Raw genomic sequence first — 8,334 nt, 5'->3', positions numbered from 1 at the left:
CTGGGAGTTTACATTAAAAGTTTTGGGACGGGTCTGTGCTTAGTAGCGTGCTGCAGGAATTACTTTTGTAAAATTGATACCCTCAAGCCGGGAAGGAAGGCCTTTTCAGTGGAATATTTTGGCTTTTACCTCTACCAAAAAAAAAAAAAAAAAAGCTAGGCTGTATTCTTTCTCACCTTTTTAAATGAAAAGTTTAAACCGAGTTTCGAGATGACTGAAGAATGGTGCGTGGTGATTTATTCGATTTTCCCATCCCATGAACTCCTAAAGTGGCCTCGAATTTCCAAAATTTCAGATTACCTCCTCACCTTTTCTTCCTTTAAATGCTAAGTAATAGCTCCCAGGTTTCATATTCACAAGGATTAGTTGTTGGTACAATGTGACCTTGGTTGTTTTTTTTTAGCTTTAAAATGAGTGACTACTAAATATAGAAAAGGCAGATTAAAAGCAAGCACAGTCCTAGATAATATCAAAACAGCAAGCAGTTGCATTTTCCCTCATGAGCCATAAATGCCTGATAACATCGTTTTATTACAGAGACAATACTCTTCAGAGAAAATTTACATCTCCTGTGGAAAAGCAATGACTTAAGAACTATAGACAATGTCAGCATAACTGGGTGTTGGTTACCAGTCACTACTGGAATTTCTTGCAATGCAAACTTTTTAATATAAAAGATAGACATAAAAATAGTGATTGTATCATCCTTACACAGGGATGCCTGCAGTTTTCTAAAGTTGTATATATGTGCGTGTGGGTGTGTGTGTATACATACATCATATATGTGTATATATCAATACAGTAAATTTATATATATTTAATTCGCTAACAGCTCAATAAATGTTGAATAGATAAGGAAATTTTCTGTCTTCTAAGTCTTTGTATTTCCATGCTGCTCCTGGGCATGTGTTTTTATGGAGCAACTATAAACTCTTCCTCCACATTTGTGCATTGCATTTTCTTGATTAGTTATTCATCACGTTCTTAGCTTGTAAGAGTTTCTTGCAAGCCAATCAGGAAGGCAAGCAAAATGGTATGTCGGGTTCATTAAATATGTTCACCTGGGTGTTTGGACAACCCAAGGCAGAAAATAAATCAGCTTGATCATCTATTTTATGTTCAGTAAAAATGTTTTGAAGGAAGGAGGGTTAACTTCTCACTTTTGAGTCTCTATTTGAAATGTTTTGCATTGTTTTATGTGTCGCCTAAAGCAAATAAGGTAGAATTACAGTTAACAGCCCAAGTTGGAAAGATAGTTTGGTTTAATAATACATGAGAATCCATTTAGAATTCTGATACTGAGTAAGAAGGCCAATCAACACCTGCCTGTCGACTAATCTACTGATATTCCGAACACCTTTTCTGCCTATGGTTGTGTGGCAGGAGATACAACTTAAGTGTAAATGAATGCACAGTAGGTTTCCAGTGCAGGAAACAAAAGAATTTTAAGGAAAACTTCATGTAAGACACAGTTGTTTTTTATTTATTTTCGTAGTTGATAGTTAAATTAAAGCGTATTAGGCATTTCTGTCTAGCACAAGATAGTAAAGTTGTGCCAGTTGAATATCCAAGTGATAATAATAATAATAATTGATTGAGTCCCTGGTGCGGGCTACATGCTGCACTTAATGCACACGGTCTCATTTTATCTTCCCAGGAAGGTCAGCATTGCTATTATCTCCATTGTGAAAATGAGGCAACCAAGGCTCAAAGAAGTGAAGTGACTTCATTAGGAAGTAGCTGAGATCGATCCTTTCACTCGACTCCAAAATTCTGTCACACCCCAGTCCCTGCCTTTTGGCTATAGACAAACTATCTAATAAGGTACAAATTGGGGCATGCTAAAACGTTTGTTAAATTAAGCCTATCCTGGAAAATCCAGGGTCTGTGGAAATCATTCCATTGGATAATGTCAAGGAAAAGTTTTTCTCAAATGAAAGAAAAGGAGAGTGCCCATTCTGTTTTTACCTCTATAGTAAGCCCTGCAGCCAGGAGTTGGTATGCAGGAGAAGTGGAACAGACAGCAAAGCTGAGAGGTTGTAAGAGGGTATCAGGCAGAGGGTGAGTCCCTCATCAAAGGTAATTTTTGATTGTTTAATATTCCTTAAACAACCAGAAGACCTGAATGGGCCCAGAGTTAGAAAACAAAAATGATCAGATTTGAAGATATTCAACTTTTTAACTTTAATGTCATTTAATGGGTTTATCCAGTCCAGTCATTTCCAATGTTTGTGCCATGGGAATTGTTGGGAATTTCACTTCTTGTTATATCTTTCAGCAAGCACTCTATAAACACAGAGGATTTACTGTTTCTGAAGAGATTTGGAATACATATCTTATTTTATGCTCATTAAAATCCTTTCTTATTCCCATTTCACTGATTGGAAAACTGCAGCCCAGAGCCCTGTCAGCACTCAACAAACACATGCTGAATATGTGAATTAAATAACTTTCCAATTAAAGGGTACAAATTTTAGTGCAACTCAGAAGTTCAAACTCCCTAATATCCCACCACTGGTCTTTTCTGCCTGGACCTTTCTTCTCCACTCCTAGCCTCTCTTCACCTGGTCCTAAGCCTCCAATCTCAGCTCAAATTTCCCTTCCTAACATTGACCTTTCCTCAACCAAATTAGGTCTTGCTTATTAGTGTTAATCTTTTAGAGCCGGTTCTTTGCTTTCATAGCATAGTTCTATATTCACAATTACAGATTTAATCATATATCTGTTTATTGTTCATGGACCAACCTCCCACACTGTGGACTCCACAAAGGCAAACACCCTCATCACTGCATCCCTGGCAGTTAGCCACAGCAGTGGACATACAGAAGTGGCAATGATGAATGAATGGATGAATAAACAAATGAATGATTTGGGGGTCTCGAATATAAAATAAAGTGTTGAAAGGCAATTATAAATTGGATTGTAGTGGTGATTGTACAACTATATAGATTTACTAAAAATCATTTAACTTACAATGAGTGAATTTTATGGCATGTAAATGATACCTAAATGAAGCTGTTTTCAAAAAGACAAATACCTGGCTATGTCTATAATTGAAAGGACCACAATTATGCGTTGTTGTTTTTTTTTTCCTATATGCGATTCCCAGCATCTCAAGCTCAAAATGACTACACTGGCTGGTTGGTCCCCATAAATCACGACCTGCCACTGCAGAAGTATTGCCCTCTTTGGATCTTTATTCATGCCAGGAAGTGCATTGACCAATTTTGTAACACTGGGACTTTAATGTGGGAAATGCAATGTTTGGATTCGGGAAGTATAAAGAATGGCCTTTTTCTTAACATGCACCAACCTCTTGGAAGCTATGGACTTTCATCAATTTGATATCTGCTTACCTCAAATGGAAGGCATTTAGAATTCATCTGGAAGTCACTCTTCAAATCTAGAGATTTAGATGTTGGGCTAAAACTGCTTCAGAAATCATGCTTGTAATTCACTGGGAGTGCTTTATAACAGGGCCAAGTGTCCGCTTTTCTGAGTGTACTGGCCCAAAGCACCTCTGTTTGGCTGATTTATGGTCAGAAAGTCTGGGTAATTGCACTAATTACCACTTAACTGATGATACCCACCCTCGTTTTGATATCTCTCTGCTTGTTGCCATTTTATCAATTCCAAATTGGTATTGATCAATTTTTAGCTCCTATTAGTCTTCCTACTTGGGGCCAATGCATTGAGGTCTATGACTGTACTCAAAAAAAACCACAAAACAACATATTAGTATTCCAGCAAGTTTGTTAAAGCAGGAATGAATTGCCGGAAATGACATTTCTCCTGCAGGTTTGAGTGGTTCTTAAGTTGAAGACTAACAGGACTCTGTGCCTGTCTCCGTGGCCCCCAGCCACTTACCTAGCTCACTGTAGTCCATGCATGTGGTATTCAGGTCAATCTCAGGCACCCACTTGTAATGCTCATTCTTTAAGTCCACCTGAAATGGAGGCTACAACAGTGGTTCCGAATGATGAGTGGTTTACCCGTAGGAGACACTTTATAATGTCTGGAGACAGTTTTGGTTGCCACAAACTAGGAGGCTGCTACTAGCATCTAGGGAGTAGAGAAGAGGGAAGCTGCAAAATATCCTACAACCCATAGGACCATTGCCCCCTGCCCCAACACCACTCTCCTACCCTCACCTCCAGGGAGGAATTATCTGGCCCAAACAGTCTATGCTGCTGAGACTGAGAAACCCAGATCTGAGAACCCTGAGAACATGATTTCAAGGTTGTATTAGCATCCACCTAATACTTTTTAAAAAATAGTAAAATATTTGCTACTAAGACTTTTATGTATGAAGTTAAAATTCAAATCTTATCTTCTTCAGGGAACCTTCTTAACCTCACCAACTAGATCAACCCCCAACATCCCGACCTTCCCCCCCAAAGTACTTGGCACAATCGCAATCCCATATTCACTAGTGTGACAATGTGAGTAATTTATCAGTTTCTCCTGCAGATTAAAGAAAATTAACATTTTTGTGAATTTCCTTCTACTTTTTCTTCCATGAATATCATTTGTTTTACAGAATTAAGATCGTTTTAAAAATATTTTTTGGTATTCGGTTTATTTCACTGAATATGAATGCTATCATAAGCCTCTTGCACCTCATTTAGAAAAAAATCTTCATAAATTTGTCTTTTAATGTAATCTTTCACTCTGTGAATGAACCCTTAATTTACTTAGCCCATACTTGTTATATATTTGAGTTGTTACCAGTGTTTCTTTATTATAGATAATATCTCAATGAACATTCTTGTTTATAAAGCTCTTTTTGAAACGTATGTTGGTGTTTCACAAATTCACAACCTTTTAAGAGTTTTTTTCAAATATTATCTTTTTCCTTTTGTGGGCTAGTAACCTGAGTGATCAAACCAAGTGGGTCATCCCTTCAACATTCTTATCAGGACACTTACATATTGCGTAACCTGACAAGCAAAATGTATAGATTTTGAAAAACAAGTCGAAGGGTCAATTGATTGAACAATTTTTCTGCTAAAAAGACTCTCCATTTCATTTCCTTTTTAGCAGTTCTGATTCATTCTTTACTTAAATATTTCCGTATTGGCATCCAAAACGGCAGACTCAAATCTTTCTTAAAAGTTTTCTCTCATTTTTTTGGTTATCTACGAGCTACATATCCTGCCCTCTCCCTGCTCCCCACCCTCCGAAAAAAGTGCTTATTGTGAATTTTATCTTTAGAAAATATTACTGAAAAGACGCTTCTGTCAAATTTCCACAAGCTTTCTTTATTATAACAAACTTTAAGAGCTAAAAGCCCAACATGCTAGGAAGTATAGTGTCATAAATATCTATCTGTAATTGTAATATAAATATAAAAATTGAAAATAAACTTGTTAGAGAACTCTACCCAACAAACAAAAAGTTAGACAGTTAAAAAGACAATTACGAATGTTAATTGGCATAGAGGGAAAAGCAAAGGATGGTCATTGTTAGGATAACTGGTCCATAAACACCTAAATGGATTTTGTGAAGGGAAAGAAAGGATCATCTTTTGACCGGGAAAGGAAATATAAAAAGTTCTTTTCTTTGTTTTAATGTGTGGAGAGATTTTAACATCTTTTCTCTGTTCAGACTCCCAAATAAACAAATGCCTTGGCTCTAGACTGGTGGGGGTGGCAAAAGGAAAGAAATGAGGCACCAAAGTGGACGGCAGAGGGAAAAGCAAATTAGGGAGGAGCTGAAGAAAGGAGAAAAATAAGCGAGGAAGATAAGTGGAGGAGAGCAAAGAAACCCAAAGACAAGGAATAAGACCTCTAAGAGTCAGAATCCCTTGAAAAAAAAATAGCTAAACACAGAGAATTACAAGAAAGTTTTTCTTTTTGTATTTCACCTTCCAGTGATCTGAAAGTTAATTTCTTGGAGTGGCTGCAGACCTGGATCGAGATCTTGCCTTTGCATTTTCCATGCAGGCTGAATAACCTCAGCCAGAGGATTCAGCTTTCTCAGTACCCTGTTTTGTTCCCAAGTAGATGGAGAGGCAGGTCTCTCCTTGTGCATATAACTGGTGTTTAGGAAACACCTATTTTCATTAAAATCATTTCAGACTATAGCAGGCATTTTTAGCAATGATTTCTCATGATATTGAGTAGAGCCATAACATACATGATAGTTTTGGGACCGGTCATATACTTGGTCATTCATTCAAGTAGTAATTATTTTGTCTTCTGTGTACCAGCCCCTATGCTAAGTGCTGCCAGAATCTGTTCTAAATGCTGGAACACAATAAACAAAGACTCTTCTCTCAGGACACTTAGATTTTAGTAGGGGAGTAATACAAATAAATACCTTTATTTTATGTTGGCTAGGATCAAGTGTTGAAAAGAAAATTAAAGCAAAGTAAAGGGATAGGGGGGCACCAGCAGATACCTTTTCTGTAGGATGATCAAAAAGGGCCTTGCTTGTGACTGTGTGATTGTGAAAACCTTGTGTCTGATGCTCCTTTTATCTACAATATTGACAGATGAGTAAAAAATACGGATTGAAAATAAATAAATAATAGGGGGAACAAATGTTAAAAAAAAATTGAGTAGATTGAAATACTAGGATGAATGAAAAGGAGTGGCAAGGGGTGTAGAAAAAAATAGGGGGAATAAAGGTTAAAAGCTATCGAGTAGTTGGAAATACGAGTGGTCAATGAAAGGGAGGGGTATGGGGCATGGTATGTGTAAGGTTTTTCTTTTTATTTTTATTTCTTTTTCTGGAGTGATGCAAATGTTCTAAAAAATTATCATGGTGAGGAATATACTTCTGTGTGATGACATTGTGAGCCATCGATGTACACCATACATGGAATGTTTATATGTTAAGAATGTTCATGTTTGTATGTTGTTTTGGTTTGATAATATATAAAAAATTTTAAAAAAAAGGGCCTTGCTAATAAAGAGTGCTCGCTTCAGGAGCACATATACTAAAAACATGATACAAAAAGATCATGGTCCCTGAGCAAGGATGACACACTTGTAGAAAAAAAGAGAAAGAAGACTTGAGAGCAGAGAGGTGAAGGAGGTGAGGGAGAGGGCCATAAAGATGCCTGGGGGAGGAATGTTCCAGGAAGAAGGGACAGGCAGTGCAAAGACCCCAAGTCAGGAACAGGCTTCACATGTTGGAGGAACAGTGACAAGGCCTGTGGGCTAGAATGGAGTGAGGGGGTGGGGGTCTGCAGAGTATGCAGGGCCTCAGAGACCGTGGTAGGGACTGTCGTTTTTGTCTTACACAAATGTATGTCAGAAATAGAAGATGCTGTTACCCCTACCTCATCCAATTATTTTAAATGATATCTCTTGTCAACGGCTTACCAAATAGCTAACAAGACATTTCAAAGTTTAAATGAATAACTCAATAGTAATGACTAGTAGAATGCTTAATAAATAGTTAATAAGGTCTGAGTTGTCCTGCACCAAAACATCTAAAACTTGAAATCTTTAGATAGGTTCTATGCTAATTTGACTCCTAAGACAATGAGTAGTTACCTAGTTACTGTCCTACTGGTATAGAACAGCCTTCCCTTTTTTCTTTCTTTAGGAACTCTGGTTTTTTTTCCTAGTGAGATGAAAAGCTATTGGAGAATTTTGAGCAAAGCAATAACTTGACTTTTCTTAATGATTTGAAAGTAGAGTTCAAATTCTGTGAAGGACCGCAGCAAGCAGTGGGAGGGTGGTGGTAGGGAAAGTGGGGGAGAAGCCATTGTGATTCCCCAGGAGCAAAAGGATGGAGGCTTAGACCTGGAAGTGATAGGGGTGAGAAGAAGTGCTTGGATTTGGGACTATATCATGATCATGTTGCTGATAGGACTTGCTAATGGATTGGATGTAAGATGTGAGAAAGAGGGGTTAAGGATGTCTCCTAGACTTTTGACTTGAGCACCTGAAAGGTGCACATGTCATTTACAGAAGTTAAAGAAGGCTGTAGGAGAAGTAGATTTGATGGAGGAGTGTGTCATAATTCATTTGGGATGTGTTATAGTTGAGATGCCAATTAGACATTTAAGTGGAGAAGTCAATCAGCATTTAGATACACCAGTTCTGGAGTTCTGGGCAAGGACCAGGCAGGCCAGTGGAGCTGTAGGTGTGAACATTGGTTGACAAGGGTTGAAAAAAAGACTGGGAGGAGGCAGTGAGTATGGCCAGCTTTTTAAAAGATGTTTCATGATGAAGGGGGAGCAGTTGTAGGGGGACTTTGGGGCTTTGGGAGCTATTAGAGCTTGTGTTGGATGATGATGAGAATAATCCAGAGGAGGGGGAAGCATTGGTGATGTAGGAAAGAAAAGGAACAATTACAGAGCAAATATCCTTGTGAGGG

The 8,334-nt window shown here is 37.9% G+C and overlaps 1 long non-coding RNA gene across 1 annotated transcript in view; it reads left to right on the top strand.

Moving 5' to 3' along the window:
* The window catches only part of LOC143644662 (uncharacterized), a 164,366-nt gene that overhangs the window by 2,545 nt on the left and 153,487 nt on the right, over positions 1-8,334 (top strand). The gene's annotated exons all lie outside the window — the stretch shown is intronic.

The sequence above is a fragment of the Tamandua tetradactyla genome, chromosome 1, assembly GCF_023851605.1.
Source record: "Tamandua tetradactyla isolate mTamTet1 chromosome 1, mTamTet1.pri, whole genome shotgun sequence".
Taxonomy (NCBI): Eukaryota; Metazoa; Chordata; class Mammalia; order Pilosa; family Myrmecophagidae; genus Tamandua; species Tamandua tetradactyla.
The sequence above is the reverse complement of the archived record's forward strand: the minus strand, read 5'-3'. Positions and strand labels throughout refer to the sequence as shown.